General features: G+C 50.5%; 1 long non-coding RNA gene across 1 annotated transcript in view; it reads right to left on the reverse strand.

Moving 5' to 3' along the window:
* Positions 1 to 14847, reverse strand: part of LOC132208584 (uncharacterized) — a 54540-nt gene extending 39693 nt beyond the window's left edge. Inside the window, exon 1 of the long non-coding RNA XR_009444709.1 lies at positions 14339 to 14847. This is a non-coding gene — a long non-coding RNA (uncharacterized LOC132208584). The remainder of the gene's footprint in view (positions 1 to 14338) is intronic.
* Between the last annotated feature and the right edge of the window lie 1847 nt (positions 14848 to 16694).

Genomic DNA, 16694 nt, shown 5'->3' on the forward strand with positions numbered 1-16694 from the left:
AGGGAGATGCTATTATTTGGTGAGTGTGCACACAGTAAAATGCATGGGATCCCCAGAGAGAGTCTGTAACAGGGAGAAGTTATTATTTGCTGAGTGTACACAGTAAAATGCATGGGACCCCCCCAGAGAGAGTCAGTAACAGGGAGATGCTATTATTTGGTGAGGGTGCACACAGTAAAATGCACGGGGCCCCCCCCCAGAGAGAGTCTGCAGTCGGGAGATGCTATAATTTGCTGAGTGTGCACACAGTAAAATGCATGGGACCCCCCCCAAAGAGAGTCTGTAAAAGGGAGATGCTATAATTTGGTGAGTGTGCACACAGTAAAATGCATGGGACCCCCCCAGAGAGAGTCTGTAACAGGGAGAAGTTATTATTTGCTGAGTGTACACAGTAAAATGCATGGGACCCCCCCGAGAGAGAGTCTGTAACAGGGAGATGTTATAGTTTGCTGAGTGTGCACACAGTAAAATGCATGGGCCCCCCCCAGAGAGAGTTTGTAACCGGGAGATGCTATAATTTACTGAGTGTGCACACAGTAAAATGCATGTGACCCCCCCCCCCAGAGAGAGTCTGTAACAGGGAGATGTTATAATTTGCTGAGTGTGCACACAGTAAAATGCATGGGACCCCCCCGCCAGAGAGAGTCTGTAACAGGGAGATGCTATTATTTGCTGAGTGTGCACACAGTAAAATGCATGGGCCCCCCCCCCCACCAAAGAGAGTCTGTAACAGTTAGACGTTATAATTTGCTGAGTGTGGACACAGTAAAATGCATGGGACCCCCCCCCAGAGAGAGTCTGTAACAGGGAGATGCTATAAGTTGCTGAGTGTGCACACAGTAAAATGCATGGGACCCCCCCGAGAGAGAGTCTGTAACAGGGAGATGCTATAATTTGCTGAGTGTGCACACAGTAATATGCATGGGACCCCCCCCCACCACAAAGTGAGTCTGTAACAGGGAAATGCTATAATTTGCTCAGTGTGCACACAGTAAAATGCATGGGACGCCCCAGAGAGAGTCTGTAACAGGGAGATGTTATAATTTGCTGAGTGTGCACACAGTAAAATGTATGGGACCCCCCAGAGAGAGTCTGTAACAGGGAGATGCTATAATTTGGTGAGTGTGCACACAGTAAAATGCATGGGAACCCCCCAGAGAAAGTCCGTAACAGGGAGATGTTATAATTTGCTGAGTGTGCACACAGTAAAATGCATGGGACCCCCCCCAGAGAGAGTCTGTAACAGGGAGATGTTATAATTTGCTGAGTGTGCACACAGTAAAATGCATGGGACGCCCCAGAGAGAGTCTGTAACAGGGGCATGCTATAATTTGCTGATTGTGCACACAGTAAAATGCATGGGACCCCCCAGAGAGAGTCTGGAACAGGGAGATGCTATTATTTGCTGAGTGTGCACAGAGTAAAATGCATCGGACCCCCCCAGAGAGAGCCCGTAACAGGGAGATGCTATAATTTGCTGAGTGTGCACACAGTAAAATGCATGGGACCACCCCCAGAGAGAGTCTGTAACAGGGAGATGCTATAATTTGCTGAGTGTGCACACAGAAAAATGCATGGGACCCCCCCCAGAGAGAGTCTGTAACAGGGAGATGCTTTAATTTGCTGAGTGTGCACACAGAAAAATGCATGGGACCCCCCCAGAGAGAGTGCGTAACAGGGAGATGTTATAATTTGCTGAGTGTCCACACAGTAAAATGCATGGGACCCCCCCCAGAGAGAGGCCGTAACAGGGAGATGTTATAATTTGCTGAGTGTGCTCACAGTAAAATGCATGGGACCCCCCCCCCAGAGAGAATCTGTAACAGGCAGATGCAATAATTTGCTGAGTGTGCACACAGTGAAATGCTTGGGACCCCCCCCCCCAGAGAGAGTCTGTAACAGGGAGATGCTATAATTTGCTGAGTGTGCCTACAGTAAAATGCATGGAACCCCCCGCCCCACAGAGAGAGTCGGTAACAGGGAGATGTTATAATTTGCTGAGTGTGCACACAGTAAAATGCATGGGCCCCCCCCCGGAGAGAGTTTGCAACCGGGAGATGCTATAATTTGCTGAGTGTGCACACAGTAAAATGCATGGGACCCCCCCCAGAGAGAGTCTGTAACTGGGAGATGTTATAATTTGCTGAGTGTGCACACAGTAAAATGCATGGGACCCCCCCAGAGAGAGTCTGTAACAGATAGATGTTATAATTTGCTGATTGTGCACAAAGTAAAATGCATGGGACCGCCCCAGAGAGAGTCTCTAACAGGGAGATGCTATAATTTGCTGAGTGTGCACACAGTAAAATGCATGGGCCCCCCCCCGGAGAGAGTTTGCAACCAGGAGATGCTATAATTTGCTGAGTGTGCACACAGTAAAATGCATGGGACCCCCCCCAGAGAGAGTCGGTAACTGGGAGATGTTATAATTTGCTGAGTGTGCACACAGTAAAATGCATGGGACCCCCCCAGAGAGAGTCTGTAACAGGGAGATGTTATAATTTGCTGATTGTGCACACAGTAAAATGCATGGGACCGCCCCAGAGAGAGTCTCTAACAGGGAGATGCTATAATTTGCTGAGTGTGCACACAGTAAAAGGCATGGGAGCCCCCGCCAAAGAGAGCCTGCAACAGGGAAATGCCATAATTTGCTGAGTGTGCACACAGTAAAATGCATGGGGCGCCCCAGAGCGAGTCTGTAACAGGGAGATGTTATAATTTGCTGAGTGTGCACACAGTAAAATGCATGGGACCCCCCAGAGAGAGTCTGTAACAGGGAGATGCTATAATTTGCTGAGTGTGCACACAGTAAAATGCATGGGAACCCCCCAGAGAAAGTCCGTAACAGGGAGATGTTATAATTTGCTGAGTGTGCACACAGTAAAATGCATGGGACCCCCCCCAGAGAGAGTCTGTAACAGGGAGATGTTATAATTTACTGAGTGTGCACACAGCAAAATGCATGGGACCCCGCCAGAGAGAGTCTGTAACAGGGAGATGTTATAATTTGCTGAGTGTGCACACAGTAAAATGCATGGGACCCCCCCAGAGAGAGTCTGTAACAGGGAGATGTTATAATTTGCTGAGTGTGCACACAGTAAAATGCATGGGACGCCCCAGAGAGAGTCTGTAACAGGGACATGCTATAATTTGCTGATTGTGCACACAGTAAAATGCATGGGACCCCCCCAGAGAGAGTCTGGAACAGGGAGATGCTATTATTTGCTGAGTGTGCACACAGCAAAATGCATGGGACCCCGCCAGAGAGAGTCTGTAACAGGGAGATGTTATAATTTGCTGAGTGTGCACTTAGTAAAATGCATGGGACCCCCCCAGAGAGAGTCTGTAACAGGGAGATGCTATAATTTGCTGAGTGTGCACAGAGTAAAATGCATCGGACCCCCCCAGAGAGAGTCTGTAACAGGGAGATGTTATAATTTGCTGAGTGTGCACACAGTAAAATGCATGGGATCCCCCAGAGAGAGTCCGTAACAGGGAGATGCTATAATTTGCTGAGTGTGCACACAGTAAAATGCATGGGACCCCGCCAGAGAGAGTCTGTAACAGGGAGATGTTATAATTTGCTGCGTGTGCACACAGTAAAATGCATGGGGCCCCACCCAGAGAGAGTCTGTAACAGGGAGATGCTATAATTTGCTGAGTGTGCACACAGAAAAATGCATGGGTCCCCCCCAGAGAGAGTCTGTAACAGGGAAATGCTATAATTTGCTGAGTGTGCACACAGTAAAATGCATGGGACCCCCCCCAGAGAGAGTCTGTAACAGGGAGATGATTTAATTTGCTGAGTGTGCACACAGAAAAATGCATGGGACCCCCCCAGAGAGAGTGCGTAACAGGGAGAAGCTATTATTTGGTGAGTGTGCACACAGTAAAATGCATGCGACCCCCCCAGAGAGAGTCTGTAACAGGGAGATGTTATAATTTGCTGAGTGTGCACAAAGTAAAATGCATGGGAGCCCCCCCAGAGAGAGTCTGTAACAGGGAGACGTTATAATTTGCGGAGTGTGCACAGAGTAAAATGCATGGGACCCCCCCCAAGAGAGAGTCTGTTCAGGGAGATGCTATAATTTGCTGAGTGTGCACACAGTGAAATGCATGGGACCCCCCCAGAGAGAGTCTGTAACAGGGAGATGTTATAATTTGCTGAGTGTGCACACAGTAAAATGCATGGGACCCCCCCCAAAGAGAGTCTGTAAAAGGGAGATGCTATAATTTGGTGAGTGTGCACACAGTAAAATGCATGGGACCCCTCCAGAGAGAGTCTGTAAAAGGGAGATGTTATAATTTGGTGAGTGTGCACACAGTAAAATGCATGGGACCCCCCCAGAGAGAGTCTGTAACAGGGAGAAGTTATTATTTGCTGAGTGTACACAGTAAAATGCATGGGACCCCCCCAGAGAGAGTCTGTAACAGGGAGATGCTATAAGTTGCTGAGTGAGCACACAGTAAAATGCATGGGACCCCCCCGAGAGAGAGTCTGTAACAGGGAGATGTTATAATTTGCTGAGTGTGCACACAGTAAAATGCATGGGACCCCCCCAGAGAGAGTCTGTAACAGGGAGATGCAATAATTTGCTGAGTGTGCACACAGTAAAATGCATGGGACCCCCCCAGAGAGAGTCTGTAACAGGGAGAAGTTATTATTTGCTGAGTGTGCACACAGTAAAATGCATGGGACCCCCCCAGAGAGAGTCTGTAACAGGGAGATGTTATTATTTGCTGAGTGTGCACACAGGAAAATGCATGGGACCCCCCCAGAGAGAGTCTGTAACAGGGAGATGCTATAATTTGGTGAGTGTGCACACAGTAAAATGCATGGGACCCCCCCGAGAGAGAGTCTGTCAGAGGGAGATGTTATAATTTGCTGAGCGAGCACACAGTAAAATGCATGGGACCCCGCCCCAAAGAGAGTCTGTAACAGGGAGATGTTATAATTTGCTGAGTGTGCACACAGTAAAATGCATGGGCCCCCCCGCAGAGAGAGTTTGCAACCGGGAGATGCTATAATTTGCTGAGTGTGCACACAGTAAAATGCATGGGACCCCGCCCCAAAGAGAGTCTGTAACAGGGAGATGTTATAATTTGCTGAGTGTGCACACACTAAAATGCATGGGACCCCCCCCAGAGAGAGTCTGTAACAGGGAGATGCTATTATTTGCTGAGTGTGCACACAGTAAAATGCATGGGACCCCCCCCACCAAAGAGAGTCTGTAACAGTTAGATGTTATAATTTGCTGAGTGTGCACACAGTAAAATGCATGGGGCACCCCCCGCCAGAGAGAGTATGTAACAGGGAGATGTTATAATTTGCTGAGTGTGCACACAGTAAAATGCATGGGACCCCCCCCAGAGAGAGTCAGTAACAGGGAGATGCTATTATTTGGTGAGTGTGCACACAGTAAAATGCATGGGCCCCCCCCCAGAGAGAGTCTGCAATCGGGAGATGCTGTAATTTGCTGAGTGTGCACAAAGTAAAATGCATGGGACCCCCCCCAAAGAGAGTCTGTAAAAGGGAGATGCTATAATTTGCTGAGTGTGCACACAGTAAAATGCATGGGACCCCCCCGAGAGAGAGTCTGTAACAGGGAGATGTTATAATTTGCTGAGTGTGCACACAGTAAAATGCATGGGACCCCTCCAGAGAGAGTCTGTAAAAGGGAGATGTTATAATTTGGTGAGTGTGCACACAGTAAAATGCATGGGACCCCCCCGAGAGAGAGTCTGTAACAGGGAGATGTTATAATTTGCTGAGTGTGCACACAGTAAAATGCATGGGACCCCCCCAGAGAGAGTCTGTAACAGGGAGATGCTATAATTTGCTGAGTGTGCACACAGTGAAATGCATGGGACCCCCCCAGAGAGAGTCTGTAACAGGGAGATGTTATTATTTGCTGAGTGTGCACACAGTAAAATGCATGGGACCCCCCCCCAGAGAGAGTCTGTAACAGGGAGATGCTATAATTTGGTGAGTGTGCACACAGTAAAATGCATGGGATCCCCCGAGAGAGAGTCTGTAACAGGGAGATGTTATAATTTGCTGAGTGTGCACACAGTAAAATGCATGGGACCCCCCCCCCCCAACAGAGAGAGTCTGTAACAGGGAGATGTTATAATTTGCTGAGTGAGCACACAGTAAAATGCATGGGACCCCGCCCCAAAGAGAGTTTGTAACAGGGAGATGTTATAATTTGCTGAGTGTGCACACAGTAAAATGCATGGGCCCCCCCCCAGAGAGAGTTTGCAACCGGGAGATGCTATAATTTGCTGAGTGTGCACACAGTAAAATGCATGTGACCCCCCCCCCCCCCAGAGAGAGTCTGTGACAGGGAGATGTTATAATTTCCTGAGTGTGCACACAGTAAAATGCATGGGACCCCCCCACCAAAAGAGAGTCTGTAACAGGGAGATGTTATAATTTGGTGAGTGTGCACACAGCAAAATGCATGGGACCCCCCCAGAGAGAGTCTGTAACAGGGAGATGCTATAAATTGTTGAGTGTGCACAAAGTAAAATGCATGGGACCCCCCTCCCCAAAGAGAGTCTGTCACAGGGAGATGTTATAATTTGCTGAGTGTGCACACAGTAAAATGCATGGGACCCCCCCCCAGAGAGAGTCTGTAACAGGGAGATGTTATAATTTGCTGAGTGTGCACACAGTAAAATGCATGGGACCCCCCCAGAGAGAGTCTGTAACAGGGAGATGTTATAATTTGCTGAGTGTGCACACAGTGAAATGCATGGGACCCCCCCAGAGAGAGTCTGTAACAGGGAGATGTTATAATTTGCTGAGTGTGCACACAGTAAAATTCATGGGCCCCCCCCAAAGAGAGTATGTAACAGGGAGATGTTTTAATTTGCTGAGTGTGCACACAGTAAAATGCATGGGACCCCCCCAGAGAGAGTCTGTAACAGGGAGATGCTATAATTTGCTGAGTGTGCACACAGTAAAATGCATGGGACCCCCCCAGAGAGAGTCTGTAACAGGGAAATCTTATAATTTGCTGAGTGTGCACACAGTAAAATGCATGGGACCCCCCCAGAGAGAGTCTGTAACAGGGAGATGTTATAATTTGCTGAGTGTGCACGCAGTAAAATGCATGCCCCCCCCCCCCCCCCACAGAGAGAGTCTGTAACAGGGAGATGCTATAATTTGCTGAGTGTGGACACAGTAAAATGCATGGGACCCGCCGCAAAGAGAGTCTGTAACAGGGAGATGTTATAATTTGCTGAGTGTGCACACAGTAAAATGCATGGGACCACCCCCCCCCAAAGAGAGTCTGTAACAGAGAGATGCTATAATTTGCTGAGTGTGCACACAGTAAAATGCATGGGACCCCCCCAGAGAGAGTCTGTAACAGGGAGATGTTATAATTTGCTGAGTGTGCACACAGTAAAATGCATGGGACAAACCCAGAGAGAGTCTGTAACAGGGAGATGCTATTATTTGCTGAGTGTGCACACAGTAAATGCATGGGACCCCCCCAGAGAGAGTCTGTAACAGGGAGATGTTATAATTTGCTGACTGTGCACACAGTAAAATGCATGGGACCCCCCCCCAGAGAGAGTCTGTAACAGGGAGATGTTATAATTTGCTGAGTGCGCACACAGTAAAATGCATGGGACCCCCCCCAGAGAGAGTCTGGAACAGGGAGATGCTATAATTTCCTGAGTGTGCACACAGTAAAATGCATGGGACCCCCCCCAGAGAGGGTCTGTAACAGGGAGATGCTATAATTTGCTGAGTGTGCACACAGTAAAATGCATGTGACCCCCCCCCCCCCCCAGAGAGAGTCTGTGACAGGGAGATGTTATAATTTGCTGAGCGTGCACACAGTAAAATGCTTGGGACACCCCCAGAGAGAGTCTGTAACAGGGAGATGCTATAATTTGCTGAGTGTGCACACAGTAAAATGCATGGGGCCCCCCCCAAAGAGAGTCTGTAACAGGGAGATGTTATAATTTGCTGAGTGTGCACACAGTAAAATGCATGGGACCCCCCCCCCAGAGAGAGTCTGTAACAGGGAGATGCTATTATTTGCTGAGTGTGCACACAGTAAAATGCATGGGACCCCCCCCACCAAAGAGAGTCTGTAACAGTTAGATGTTATAATTTGCTGAGTGTGCACACAGTAAAATGCATGGGGCACCCCCCGCCAGAGAGAGTATGTAACAGGGAGATGTTATAATTTGCTGAGTGTGCACACAGTAAAATGCATGGGACCCCCCCCAGAGAGAGTCAGTAACAGGGAGATGCTATTATTTGGTGAGTGTGCACACAGTAAAATGCATGGGCCCCCCCCCAGAGAGAGTCTGCAATCGGGAGATGCTATAATTTGCTGAGTGTGCACAAAGTAAAATGCATGGGACCCCCCCCAAAGAGAGTCTGTAAAAGGGAGATGCTATAATTTGCTGAGTGTGCACACAGTAAAATGCATGGGACCCCTCCAGAGAGAGTCTGTAAAAGGGAGATGTTATAATTTGGTGAGTGTGCACACAGTAAAATGCATGGGACCCCCCCGAGAGAGAGTCTGTAACAGGGAGATGTTATAATTTGCTGAGTGTGCACACAGTAAAATGCATGGGACCCCCCCAGAGAGAGTCTGTAACAGGGAGATGCTATAATTTGCTGAGTGTGCACACAGTGAAATGCATGGGACCCCCCCAGAGAGAGTCTGTAACAGGGAGATGTTATTATTTGCTGAGTGTGCACACAGTAAAATGCATGGGACCCCCCCCAGAGAGAGTCTGTAACAGGGAGATGCTATAATTTGGTGAGTGTGCACACAGTAAAATGCATGGGATCCCCCGAGAGAGAGTCTGTAACAGGGAGATGTTATAATTTGCTGAGTGTGCACACAGTAAAATGCATGGGACCCCCCCCCCCAACAGAGAGAGTCTGTAACAGGGAGATGTTATAATTTGCTGAGTGAGCACACAGTAAAATGCATGGGACCCCGCCCCAAAGAGAGTTTGTAACAGGGAGATGTTATAATTTGCTGAGTGTGCACACAGTAAAATGCATGGGCCCCCCCCCAGAGAGAGTTTGCAACCGGGAGATGCTATAATTTGCTGAGTGTGCACACAGTAAAATGCATGTGACCCCCCCCCCCCCCCAGAGAGAGTCTGTGACAGGGAGATGTTATAATTTGCTGAGCGTGCACACAGTAAAATGCTTGGGACACCCCCAGAGAGAGTCTGTAACAGGGAGATGCTATAATTTGCTGAGTGTGCACACAGTAAAATGCATGGGGCCCCCCCCCAAAGAGAGTCTGTAACAGGGAGATGTTATAATTTGCTGAGTGTGCACACAGAAAAATGCATGGGACCCCCCCCAGAGAGAGTCTGTAACAGTGAGATGTTATAATTTGTTGAGTGTGCACACAGTAAAATGCATGGGGCCCTCCCCAACAAAGAGAGTTTGTAACAGGGAGATGTTATAATTTGCTGAGTGTGGACACAGTAAAATGCATGGGACCCCGCCAGAGAGAGTCTGCACCAGGGAGATGTTATAATTTGCTGAGTGTGCACACAGTAAAATGCATGGGACCCCCCCCCACAGAGAGAGTCTGTTCAGGGAGATGCTATAATTTGCTGAGTGTGCACACAGTAAAATGCATGGGACCCCCCCCAGAGAGAGTCTGTAACAGGGAGATGTTATAATTTGCTGAGTGTGCACACAGTAAAATGCATGGGACCCCCCCCCATAGAGAGTCTGTTCAGGGAGATGCTATAATTTGCTGAGTGTGCACACAGTAAAATGCATGGGACCCCCCCGCAGAGAGAGTCTGTAACAGGGAGATGCTTTAATTTGCTGAGTGTGCACACAGTAAAATGCATGGGACCCCCCCAGAGAGAGTCTGTAACAGGGAGATGCTATAATTTGCTGAGCGTGCACACAGTAAAATGCATGGGACCCCCCCCCAGAGAGAGTCTGTAACAGGGAGACGTTATAATTTGCGGAGTGTGCACACAGTAAAATGCATGGGACCCCCCCAGAGAGAGTCTGTAACAGGGAGATGCTATAATTTGCTGAGTGTGCACACAGTAAAATGCATGGGGCCCCCCCCCAAAGAGAGTCTGTAACAGGGAGATGTTATAATTTGCTGAGTGTGCACACAGAAAAATGCATGGGACCCCCCCCAGAGAGAGTCTGTAACAGTGAGATGTTATAATTTGTTGAGTGTGCACACAGTAAAATGCATGGGGCCCTCCCCAACAAAGAGAGTTTGTAACAGGGAGATGTTATAATTTGCTGAGTGTGGACACAGTAAAATGCATGGGACCCCGCCAGAGAGAGTCTGCACCAGGGAGATGTTATAATTTGCTGAGTGTGCACACAGTAAAATGCATGGGACCCACCCCAGAGAGAGTCTGCACCAGGGAGATGTTATAATTTGCTGAGTGTGCACACAGTAAAATGCATGGGACCCCCCCCCCCCAGAGAGAGTCTGTTCAGGGAGATGCTATAATTTGCTGAGTGTGCACACAGTAAAATGCATGGGACCCCCCCCAGAGAGAGTCTGTAACAGGGAGATGTTATAATTTGCTGAGTGTGCACACAGTAAAATGCATGGGACCCCCCCCCATAGAGAGTCTGTTCAGGGAGATGCTATAATTTGCTGAGTGTGCACACAGTAAAATGCATGGGACCCCCCCGCAGAGAGAGTCTGTAACAGGGAGATGCTTTAATTTGCTGAGTGTGCACACAGTAAAATGCATGGGACCCCCCCAGAGAGAGTCTGTAACAGGGAGATGCTATAATTTGCTGAGCGTGCACACAGTAAAATGCATGGGACCCCCCCCCAGAGAGAGTCTGTAACAGGGAGACGTTATAATTTGCGGAGTGTGCACACAGTAAAATGCATGGGACCCCCCCAGAGAGAGTCTGTAACAGGGAGATGCTATAATTTGCTGAGTGTGCACACAGTAAAATGCATGGGACCCCCCCACCAGAGAGAGTCTGTTCAGGGAGATGCTATAATTTGCTGAGTGTGCACACAGTAAAATGCATGGGACCCCCCCGCAGAGAGAGTCTGTAACAGGGAAATGCTATAAGTTGCTGAGTGTGCACACAGTAAAATGCATGGGACCCCCCCCCAGAGAGAGTCTGTTCAGGGAGATGCTATAATTTGCTGAGTGTGCACACAGTAAAATGCATGGGACCCCCCCACCAAAAGAGAGTCTGTAACAGGGAGATGCTATAAATTGTTGAGTGTGCACAAAGTAAAATGCATGGGACCCCCCCCCCCAGAGAGAGTCTGTAACAGGGAGATGTTATAATTTGCTGAGTGTGCACACCATAAAATGCATGGGACCCACCCAGAGAGAGTCTGTAACAGGGAGATGTTATAATTTGCTGAGTGTGCATGCAGTAAAATTCATGGGACCCCCCCAGAGAGAGTCTGTAACAGGGAGATGCTATAATTTGCTGAGTGCGCACACAGTAAAATGCATGGGACCCCACGAGAGAGAGTCTGTAACAGGGAGATGCTATAATTTGCTGAGTGTGCACACAGTAATATGCATGGGACCCCCCCCCACCACAAAGTGAGTCTGTAACAGGGAAATGCTATAATTTGCTCAGTGTGGACACAGTAAAATGCATGGGACCCCCCAGAGATAGTCTGTAACAGGGAGATGCTATAATTTGCTGAGTGTGCACACAGTAAAATGCATGGGACCCCCCCAGAGAGAGTCTGTAACAGGGAGATGTTATAATTTGCTGAGTGTGGACACAGTAAAATGCATGGGACCCCCCTGAGTGAGTCTGTAACTGGGAGATGTTATAATTTGCTGAGTGTGCACACAGTAAAATGCATGGGACCCCCCCAGAGAGAGTCTGTATCAGGGAGATGTTATAATTTACTGAGTGTGCACACAGTAAAATGCATGGGACCCCGCCAGAGAGAGTCTGCACCAGGGAGATGTTATAATTTGCTGAGTGTGGACACAGTAAAATGCATGGGACCCCCCAGAGTGAGTCTGTAACTGGGAGATGTTATAATTTACTGAGTGTGCACACAGTAAAATGCATGGGACCCCCCCAGAGAGAGTCTGTAACAGGGAGATGTTATAATTTGCTGAGTGTGCACACAGTAAAATGCATGGGACCCCCCCCAGAGAGAGTCTGTAACAGGGAGATGTTATAATTTACTGAGTGTGCACACAGAAAAATGCATGGGACCCCCCCAGAGAGAGTCTGTAACAGGGAGATGCTATAATTTGCTGAGTGTGCACACAGAAAAATGCATGGGCCCCCCCCAGAGAGAGTCTGTAACAGGGAGATGTTATAATTTGCTGAGTGTGCACACAGTAAAATGCATGGGACCCCCCCAGAGAGAGTCTGTAACAGGGAGATGTTATAATTTGCTGAGTGAGCACACAGTAAAATGCATTGGACCCCCCCAGAGAGAGTCTGTAACAGGGAGATGTTATAATTTGCTGAGTGTGCACACAGTAAAATGCATGGGACCCCCCCCAGAGAGAGTCTGTAACAGGGTGATGCTATAATTTGCTGAGTGTGCACACAGTAAAATGCATGGGACCCCCCCCAGAGAGAGTCTGTAACAGGGAGATGTTATAATTTGCTGAGTGTGCAGACAGTAAAATGCATGGGCCCCCCCCAGAGAGAGTCTGTAACAGGGAAATGTTACAATTTGCTGAGTGTGCACACAGTAAAATGCATGGGCCCCCCCAGAGAGAGTCTGTAACAGGGAGATGTTATAATTTGCTGAGTGTGCACACCATAAAATGCATGGGACCCACCCAGAGAGAGTCTGTAACAGGGAGATGTTATAATTTGCTGAGTGTGCATGCAGTAAAATTCATGGGACCCCCCCAGAGAGAGTCTGTAACAGGGAGATGCTATAATTTGCTGAGTGCGCACACAGTGAAATGCATGGGACCCCACCAGAGAGAGTCTGTAACAGGGAGATGCTATAATTTGCTGAGTGTGCACACAGTAAAATGCATGGGACCCCACGAGAGAGAGTCTGTAACAGGGAGATGCTATAATTTGCTGAGTGTGCACACAGTAATATGCATGGGACCCCCCCCCACCACAAAGTGAGTCTGTAACAGGGAAATGCTATAATTTGCTCAGTGTGGACACAGTAAAATGCATGGGACCCCCCAGAGATAGTCTGTAACAGGGAGATGCTATAATTTGCTGAGTGTGCACATAGTAAAATGCATGGGACCCCCCCAGAGAGAGTCTGTAACAGGGAGATGTTATAATTTGCTGAGTGTGGACACAGTAAAATGCATGGGACCCCCCTGAGTGAGTCTGTAACTGGGAGATGTTATAATTTGCTGAGTGTGCACACAGTAAAATGCATGGGACCCCCCCAGAGAGAGTCTGTATCAGGGAGATGTTATAATTTACTGAGTGTGCACACAGTAAAATGCATGGGACCCCGCCAGAGAGAGTCTGCACCAGGGAGATGTTATAATTTGCTGAGTGTGGACACAGTAAAATGCATGGGACCCCCCAGAGTGAGTCTGTAACTGGGAGATGTTATAATTTACTGAGTGTGCACACAGTAAAATGCATGGGACCCCCCCAGAGAGAGTCTGTAACAGGGAGATGTTATAATTTGCTGAGTGTGCACACAGTAAAATGCATGGGACCCCCCCCAGAGAGAGTCTGTAACAGGGAGATGTTATAATTTACTGAGTGTGCACACAGTAAAATGCATGGGACCCCCCCGAGAGAGTCTGTAACAGGGAGATGTTATAATTTGCTGAGTGTGCACACAGTAAAATGCATGGGACCCCCCCAGAGAGAGTCTGTAACAGGGAGATGTTATAATTTGCTGAGTGTGCACACAGAAAAATGCATGGGACCCCCCCCAGAGAGAGTCTGTAACAGGGAGACGACCATTGGGTAGCCCGCGCGTCCATCAACGCCGCCCGGCCGTTGATTGGCGGAGACTGTCAAAGGCGTGATCTTCGCCCAACCCGTTGCTTGCCGACCCTGGCACCGCCCAGCTGGTGGCCCCGGTTGCCCGATTGGTCGTGCTCGCCGTCGATCGACGGCTAATCGCACCGCCATTGGCCGTACCCTCGCGAAAAGGGCGGGGACACGTGACGAACGTCGATTGGTTGGCGCTGCGGTCCATCCAACCTCCCCGTCACCGCGAATTGTGGCGGGTTGTGACCGAAGGGCGGGAACCACTTCCCAGCTGCGATTGGCTCTGGCTTCAGTCCATGAAGCCATCCCGCGTCACCATTGGCCAGATCGAACAAAGCTTTCGGCCTCGCTCGACCGGATTGGCCCTAGCCCATGTCAATCATGACGGAAGGGTGGTGGGCGTACCTCCGTCACCTATTGGTCTGCCCTGCCCTTCATCACTGACTCCCCGTATTTCCGATTGGCCCCGATCGCCATCATTCAGGCTGGCACCGTGTCCATTGGCTGGGAGCGGACATGGGTGGGCGCGTTGAGGTGCGGTGTCCTTCACGGGTGCCCAGGTCTGATTGGATGTCCGGTATGTCCATCGTTGTTAGTGGGCGGGATCCGGCCGCCTATTGGTGCAGGCCCACGTCAGTCAGGGCGCCGTGGGCGGCGATTGGAGGGGCTGCGTTGTCACTCATCCGGCCGTCCCGCCTTTCCATCCCTTCGCTCACGGCGGTGGGCGGCTGGCGGCGGCGGCGGTTTCCTCTTTTTTGTCGGTTTCCCACAGCGGCGGCGGCGGTGGCGGTTAGAGAAGGAGGGGGGAGCCGGGGCTCTCTCTTTCCCTCACGCAGACACGGACGCGGACACCATGGAGGACAGCGGCCCCAGTGAGTCTTCGAGCGGCAGTGGCCGAACGCCCGCGCCCGTCTTTTTGTGCTCTCAGTCCCGGTGCGGCAACGGGAACCATAGTGACCGGCCGCAGCGGGGACGTATCAGAGCGTGGCACCCGTTCTCTCTCAATGGGGGAGGGCCTTGCAGGTGACACCCGTTCACTCATAATGGGGGAGGGCCTTCGGGGTGACACCCTGTCACTTTCAATGGGGGAGGGTCTTGAAGGTGACACCCATTGACTTACAATGGGGGAGGGTCTTCGGGGTGACACCCTTTCACTTACAATGGGGGAGGGTCTTCGGGGTGACACCCATTCACTTACAATGGGGGAGGGTCTTCGGGGTGACACCCATTCATTTACAATGGGGAGGGTCTTCGGGGCGACACCCATTCACTTACAATGGGGGAGGGTCTTCAGGGTGACACCCATTCATTTACAATGGGGGAGGGTCTTCGGGGTGACACCCATTCACTTACAATGGGGGAGGGTCTTCGGGGCGACACCCATTCATTTACAATGGGGAGGGTCTTCGGGGCGACACCCATTCACTTACAATGGGGGAGGGTCTTCGGGGCGACACCCCTTCATTTACAATGGGGGAGGGTCTTCGGGGCGACACCCATTCACTTACAATGGGGGAGGGTCTTCGGGGCGACACCCCTTCATTTACAATGGGGGAGGGTCTTCAGGGCGGCACCCGCTCGTTGAGGACGGGGGGGTGTCTTTGGGGTGACACCCGCTCATTGAGGACGGGGGGGGTGTCTTTGGGGTGACACCCGCTCGTTGAGGACGGGGGGGGTGTCTTTGGGGTGACACCCGCTCGTTGAGGACGGGGTGGGGTGTCTTTGGGGTGACACCCGCTCATTGAGGACGGTGGGGTGTCTTTGGGGTGACACCCGCTCGTTGAGGACGGGGGGGGTGTCTTTGGGGTGACACCCGCTCGTTGAGGACGGGGTGGGGTGTCTTTGGGGTGACACCCGCTCGTTGAGGACGGGGGGGTGTCTTTGGGGTGACACCCGCTCGTTGAGGACGGGGTGGGGTGTCTTTGGGGTGACACCCGCTCGTTGAGGATGGGGCGGTCTTCGGGGTGTCACCCGCTCGATGAGGACGGGGGAGGGTCTTCGGGGCGACACCTCGTTGAGGACGGGGGGGGTCATCGGGGTGACACCCGCTCGTTGAGGACGGGGGAGGGTCTTTGGGGGCGACACCTGCTCGTTGAGGACGTGGACGGGGGAAGGCTTTGAAGGTGGCGTGGACCCAGGAATAAAAGGAGGAGAGTAGCTAAAGCCAGCTTTTTCGCTCTGAGCCGGAGAGAAGGGGGGAAGTTATTCAGGGCGGCACCTACTCACGTGTAAAGGGGATGGTAATCGACCGTGACGCCCGCTCACACTCGGGGAGGGAGGGTCTTGAACACGGGCACCCGCTCACTGGCGTCAGAGGAATGTCTTCGGGGTGACACCCGCCCAACGGGACGTGGGAGAGGTGTGAGGGTGACACCCGCATCTCACGTGCGAGGTTGGGGAGCGGGGGGAGGTTGCGGGGGTTGGTTTCACGGTTAAACCCTTTATCCTTGAAAGTTGCCTCCCAGGTTGACAGGGCTGTTAAGAAGGCAGACAGTGTTTTAGCTTTTATTAATCGAGGGATCGAGTTCCGGAACCAAGAGGTTATGGTGAAGCTGTACAAAACTCTGGTGCGGCTGCACTTGGAGTATTGTGTACAGTTCTGGTCACCGCATTATAAGAAGGATGTGGAAGCTTTGGAAAGGGTGCAGAGGAGATTTACTAGGATGTTGCCTGGTATGGAGGGAAGGTCTTCCGAGCAAAGGCTGAGGGACTTGAGACTGTTTTCATTAGAGAGAAGAAGGTTGAGAGGTGACTTAACTGA

This window comes from Stegostoma tigrinum, unplaced genomic scaffold, assembly GCF_030684315.1.
Source record: "Stegostoma tigrinum isolate sSteTig4 unplaced genomic scaffold, sSteTig4.hap1 scaffold_486, whole genome shotgun sequence".
NCBI classification, from domain to species: domain Eukaryota; kingdom Metazoa; phylum Chordata; class Chondrichthyes; order Orectolobiformes; family Stegostomatidae; genus Stegostoma; species Stegostoma tigrinum.